Source organism: Onychomys torridus, chromosome 5 (genome assembly GCF_903995425.1).
Source record: "Onychomys torridus chromosome 5, mOncTor1.1, whole genome shotgun sequence".
NCBI classification, from domain to species: Eukaryota; Metazoa; Chordata; class Mammalia; order Rodentia; family Cricetidae; genus Onychomys; species Onychomys torridus.
In genome coordinates this window covers 71,936,981-71,943,820 of record NC_050447.1, presented here as the reverse complement: position 1 = coordinate 71,943,820, position 6,840 = coordinate 71,936,981, and positions in this window count along the sequence as shown.

The window sequence follows — 6,840 nt, the reverse complement described above, 5'->3', positions numbered from 1 at the left end:
AGAAGCCTCTCCTGAGACCTCAGAGGACTATAAATCCTGTCCTCACCCCATATCACAAGGGCATAGCTATAGGAAAATTATAAGAAATGAGGTTAAAGGTTTTCAAAATGTATTGTCCTTCCACATTAACTAAAATATTGTAGAAATCACAGAAATGGAGAGATAGACCAGTGGAAAGCAGGAAAGACCACAAGAATACACACACACACACCACACACACACACACACACACACACACACACACACACACATATACACACACACACACACACACACCTGGATTTGTCATATATTGCAAATATTCTAAATTAGTGTTTCATGTTCAAAGGATAAAGCTACATGCAAACACATACATAGGCAAACACTCAGGCACAGATTTACTGTACAGAGCAAATATTTTTAATTGACATGTCATGGAGAAAATAAGGTAACCTAATACCATTCAAACAATGGAGTACTCATTTAAGACAATATGAAGACAGACCCTAATTTCATATCTTATATGCAAAATAAACTATGAAAACAAGCTTAAATATAAAAAACAGTCATAATCTCATAAAATATTGAAAGACAATTGAGAATTTTTAAAAATAATCCTACTGTGAAAAATGTATGAAGGATCTCCCTCCCACCCTCCTTCCTTCCTTTTTGTTCCTTTTCTTTCATTGTGTGTGTGTGTGTGTGTGTGTGTGTGTGTGTGTGTTTGTGTGTAGGATTATTTGTTCAGGTTTTGGAGACAGTGTCTCACTTTACAGTTAAAAGCACTTGCTACACTTTGCAATAAAAGGGGTTCACTTCCCAGAACCCAATTCAGGCAGCTCACAACCACCTATAACTTCAGCTCCAGGAGATCTGATGCCCTCTTCTGGCCTCCACAGATCTGTGCACGCGTGCACGCGCACAAACACACACACACACACACACACACAAACCCTAAGTATGAAATCTTACTTAGATTCTGTAAAGGAAGGAAAAGGTTGATAGACTCAACACCATAAAAATCTTGAACCCCTCTGATGAAAAAGGACATAGGGCATACCTAGTAAGTTTGAAGGTCATTAACAAGATGGAGAAGTATTTGAAATAGGTCTTTCTGAAGGTCAGTAGAGAAAAGGCGCCATGTAAATAAGGAAAGGAAACAGAAAACCCCACTGGAAAATGGGCAAAAGACAAAGAGGCAATTCACAAAAGGAGAAGGAGACGTTGTAAAACACTGTTACGTATCCAGAAACTCAGATTAAACAACAATGCTACATCATATTCACCTATCTGATTGGCACCCTAAAAGGAGTGATGCTGCCCAGGCACAGCAAGGTGGAGGAAAATAAACTCCTTCTCTACTGTTTGTGGGAATGGAACTTGATGCCCTCTCTCTAGAGGGCAAGATGGCAGTCAGCTCCTAAAGTTAAAATGCATATACCATCTGAGTAGTAATTCTACTTCTGGGAATTTATCCCAGGAAAATAACCAACCAGTATGGAGCAGAAAAAAAACAGGCAACATCAGGGTTGGGGATTTATCTCAGTGGTAGGGTGCTTGCCTAGCAAGCACAAAGCCCTGGGTTCAGTCCTCAGCTCTGGAAAATAAATAGATAGATAGATAGATAGATAGATAGATAGATAGATAGATAGATAGGTAGGTAGATAGGTAGATAGGTAGATTTAAAAACAAAAAACAGGCAATGTCATGGGCTCTGCACAAGATGGGACATTCTGGCAAATTTCTAAGAGAAGAGGATGCTGTAAGCATGGCTGGCTATCCAGATGGAAGGAGGAACAGAAAAGGATACCCAAATAGACGTAAGGCCAATGGAGAAGGTTATTCAATTACAAACAAGAGCTGGACCAAGGATCTCAAGAGAATAGGGCAAGAAGAGACCTAGAGAAGTAACAGTGGCAGGCACATTCATGATGGCAACTACCAATGCCAGTTCTTGGGTGAGGCAACTGAAGTCTGATCACATGGGTCAACACAGCTGTTCACATGACTTGTAAGAACAATATTGAAAATGGGACCAGGCCATGGGTAGGCATATGGATTCTATCCCAATGGCCATGGGCCACCATGGAAGGTTTCTACATTGTCAGGTTTGCAATCTGGAAAGTTTTCCTTGGCATAGTGTGGAGAGCGTACCAGAGACTGCCCAGGCAGATAAGAAGAAAACAAGTCATGGATGATTGAGAACAAGATGAGAAAGGTGAAATGGGAAGGAATCAGTGGTGAAATTAAAAGATACTTGAGAGTTGAGATGCATAGGCTTGAGTGACCTGTCACCCGAAGAGTAGTAGCAATAGAGGGGTTACAATGCCTCTGGATTTCTAATTGGCAGCATGAGGTAAGAACATGGTAATAGTCACAAAAATTGCCTAGGGCCTAGTGCCTAGGGAACAGTCTTTTAGTCCCCATCTTTAATTTTATTTCCCCCCTCCATGAAACTTCATATCCAACTGCCTTAGGATAAAGTCCCATTCATCAAATGCCATCAAACGCTGGAACTCCTGAAGTCTTCCTCGGAAATTCTCAATGTTGTTGTTATCTGGAAGTTGCCTTTATCTGGCTAATAGCTAATCAATCACATGGATACTTCCTTTTTCTACCATGTCAGTCTCCTAAAAGCAAAGGCCATGTGAGCTTTAAGATTCTGCAATACCCAGCAGTATTGCTTGGGCGTGGTAGACATCCAAATAGTAGCAATAAAGAATATATATATATATATATATATATATATATATATATATATATATATATATATATATATATATCTTCCCACTCTTCCTCTTATATTTTTGACTTTTCAGCTTTGAGAATAGAAAAGTCATAAGTGTTTCTTACCCTAGAAGAAACTAAGAGAATTGGGAAGAAGTTTTGGAATGCCTGCAGATTTTCTTAATCCTTAACTGGCCGATAACACTACGGGAAACAATCTTAAAGAAAACACAGTGATGAACAGCGGGGTCTGATTACCACTTCCTTTTTTATACTGCACAGAACACTGTGAGAGTAATTTCCAGTGGAATGTTTTCCAAGCACATATAAATAGTCAGGTCAGCTTGGTGAAAGTGTGTTTCCAAGATGTACTGATAAACTAAGCAAGATAAAGGGGGTCAAATGGACAAGATGAATTGCCTGGCACTTTTATAGATATAGCATGCACGTATTATTGGAAGCAATTGCATAAGACCTCAGGCATTCTGTGGGTCTATTTCATTTTAGAGACTATAATGGATAACTTTAATCTCAAGTAAAAATCAGAGAGAAGGCCAACAAGGTAGCTTGGTAGAAAAAATCCTACATGCCTGGTGACCTGCACTCAATTCCCTAAACCCAGGTAAGTGTGGAAGGAGAAAACCAATTCTACCGAGATATCCTCTAACCTTTCCCTGCACACTTTGGCAAGTACACACACACACACACACACACACACACACACACACAATAATAATAAAATTATTATTATTATTATTGCTATTGTTTTATGTGTATGGGTGTTTTGCCTACATGTGCACCCTGTGTGCATCTGGTACCTGAGGAAGCTAGAAGAGGGTATTGGATCCCCTGGAACTGGAGTAACAGTTCTGAGCCATAATGTAGATGCTGGGAACTGAATCCCAAGCCTCTAGAAGAGTCTCCAGTGTTCTTTTTTCACCAAGCTATCTCTTCAGCCCCAATAATAATATTTTAATTAGAAAAATATTTTTATTAAGAAATTTTTTAATTCATTTTACATACCAATCACAGATTCCCCTCTCTTCCCTCCTCCTGCCCCCTAGCTTTTCCTCCTCAACCCATCCCAAATATTCTTAACTGGGGAATGATTTTTTACCCAGCTAAAATTTTCTTAATGCTACTGTAGGTCAGAGGCAAACATATATTTATGCAAGAGATAAGGCCGGTCCTTGATAAAAATTACTCAATGCAACACACTCCACCACATAATGCTTCAGTCATTGTAATGACACAATGACCCCACCTCACTTTGCTGAAGTTATCCTTACTTTCGACAACACCACAGGCTAGTCCTCAGCTTCTCAATGCACCAATCCCCAAATTTTCTTGCCAAAAAAGAGCTCCTATCATCAAATATACTTAGGAAATGCTTACTACTATGATCCCTTGGAGAGTCACTATGTACATTGGCATAGTGATGGTTCCAAAGGTCCTGTTGTATATAAACTTCCATTATTTTTAAAGGTGCTGTTTTAACAACTTCTTTGGATATGGGGCCTGTAAGACCTAGTGATACCAAGTCAAAACAGTGTTCCCCACATGACACTTGAAAAATCTCAAGAGAACAAGACACTTGGAAAATCGCGAGACCTCAGCCTCAGTTTCTGTTCCTTCTTCTCTTGTTACCTCTTGACTTCGAAGTTCAACAGCCCGAGGACACATTTCCTCAAAGCCCATTGAAGAAATCATTGAATGTATTTAAAATTCCCAATAAGGAATCATTTTTGTTTTACCTCTCACTGGGAGATCTTAGACATTTACTGAAGCCTTTGAAGTAAAATGATTTAGTTCAAAACAACAGTGCAAATATTATGAACCTCACACCCACGCATAGCATAAGCCAACTCACTTCTGTCTGTCTCTGGAAAAGAAATCTCTAAATCTGTCTCTGTCTCTCTCTATCTCTGTGTCTCTCTGTGGTCTCTGTCTCTGTGTCTCTGTCTGTCTCTCTTTGTCTGTCTGTCTGTCTCTCTCTCTCTCTGCCATTTGAGTATCCTCAGCAACAACCAACTCTCCTCCTGGCTCAGATATGCTATAAAGTCTGCATTTGGGGGACTGTGCCCTCCCCAAGTTGATCCCCCTTCTTCTCATTAGAAATCAAAACAAATGTTACTTCTTCCTCCCTGAGCCCCAGGCTAGACTAAAACTTGAGCTGTCCACTTTCATAAAGCCCAATGATTCTCTCCCTGCCTCTGCAGCATTTATGACTCCGTGCGGATGCCATTTTCTTCATCATCTCCACCACATGATAAAGTTTGCTGAGTCAAAAATACTGTCTGTCTTAACTCCCTCTGCATGCCCAGACTCTTAACTCAGAATGGGCATGCAATAGGAAATAAGCAGCCTGAAGAATAGAAAATACATGGTTTTGTATGGTGTGTGTCTGTGTCTGTGTGTTTCTGTGCGTGTCTGTGAGCCTCTGTCTGTGTTATAAAACCCATATAGAGCCATTAACCTCATTTTCCAGGAGAAAGGAATGACATGAAAACAGTTTAGTAGGTACAAGCCCACTGGTTCCCTTCAGCCATTCACATTAGCTGAGCATCACTATCTATGACATTCTATAAGAAACTGTAGGAAAACAAAACATGTAAGATTCAATTCCTGTTTCTAATCACCCTTCTACTGACCTTAAATATGGCTGACCAGTTTGGAATCTGAGTATATCCTAAATACTGAGAGGGCTGACCAATTCCTTCTTTAACCCTTTAATTAGATGCCCCAATGTTTACTTAATTAAGTTTTACCCCAGCCCTCAGTGTCAATGGCTTATAAGAAGCTAATTTCTGTTTCAAGGAAGGTTGCCTGGAAGATACTGAATAAGTGTGCGTCAGTGCCTCCCCCTGTGCAGGCACTAGCATCAGGCCCAAGGTCAAGAGCTCAGGCATGAGGGGGGCTGAGGAAGTTGGGGGTGGGAGCTGTACAGCCGCTGCTGGTGTGTGTGATAGCAGCTGAATGAAGAACATCTGGGCCCTGTCAGTGCTTCCCAGAGATCTTCTCTGTCTAACTGCAGTGCAAGCAAATTAAGATTGATAAATTGTCTAGCTGTTTCTGGCTTTAAAGATCCCAGATGCACTGTTAAATTAATGGTTGCTCTATCTCCCCTCAATCTGACACCAAAACAGAGCCTTGAAAACATCCCAGACCCTAACTCCCCCAGTGTTATGAACACATGAGGAAGGCATGGCTTCTTTCAGATGGATTCCAGTACACAGGCTTGTCTATTTGGTGTTTCTATGTGCATGTACTTGTGTGTGCATGTGTGTCCAAGCATAATCATAGACATATGTGTTCAGAGTAGAAGTCATCTTAGCCATGGGGAGCATGTACACTCAGTTTGGCCCAACATTTTGCTATACATCTGGAAACACAAATTGTTGAACTTACCCAATGTTCTTAAACACCCAACTGTCCACGACAGAATAATTCCAAGAAAAATGAAGTCATTTGTGTCATTTGGAAACTATGGCTGTACAAAAATATAACACACTACTAATAATACCTAAGATTGCTCTGTTCTTACTCTTTGGCCTTCAGTTCAATAACCCACTCTCCCCATGGCGGACAGCCTGTTATGTTTATATCAGTAGGAAACAATCAACCATGGCTCCAGGGAAAGAATCCGAGACCCTTTGCTAACATTCTGTTTCTAGAAATCACACACAATGGAAAATGCTTCCTGGTGCTCATTCTGATACTTCAAGTCTCCAGTCCTAAGAGGGGTGTCTCTCACAGTGGTGTTTACTGTGGACACAACTAACAAGAAGGAAATATTCTAACTGGGGGATGAGCCTTCTAAGAAGACAACAAGACTAAAAAAAGGAACATCCACAGCAGAATGTGATAACATAGGCTTGTAATTCCAGCACTTGGGAAGATGGGGCAGGAGGATATGAGTTTGAGGCTAGACTGAGCTATATAGAGTCTGTCTTTAAGAACTCCCATTGGAGATTTAAACACTGTGATAAAATTAGAGAATCATGCCAAGTACAGTGGAGTCTGAGACAGGAAGATCACTTGAGCTCTGGATGCTCTGTTAGAGGAATAGCCCCTCTGTCTCCACACTATGTGATACCAAAACAAGAGTTCAAAACCAGCCTGGGCAATGTATCA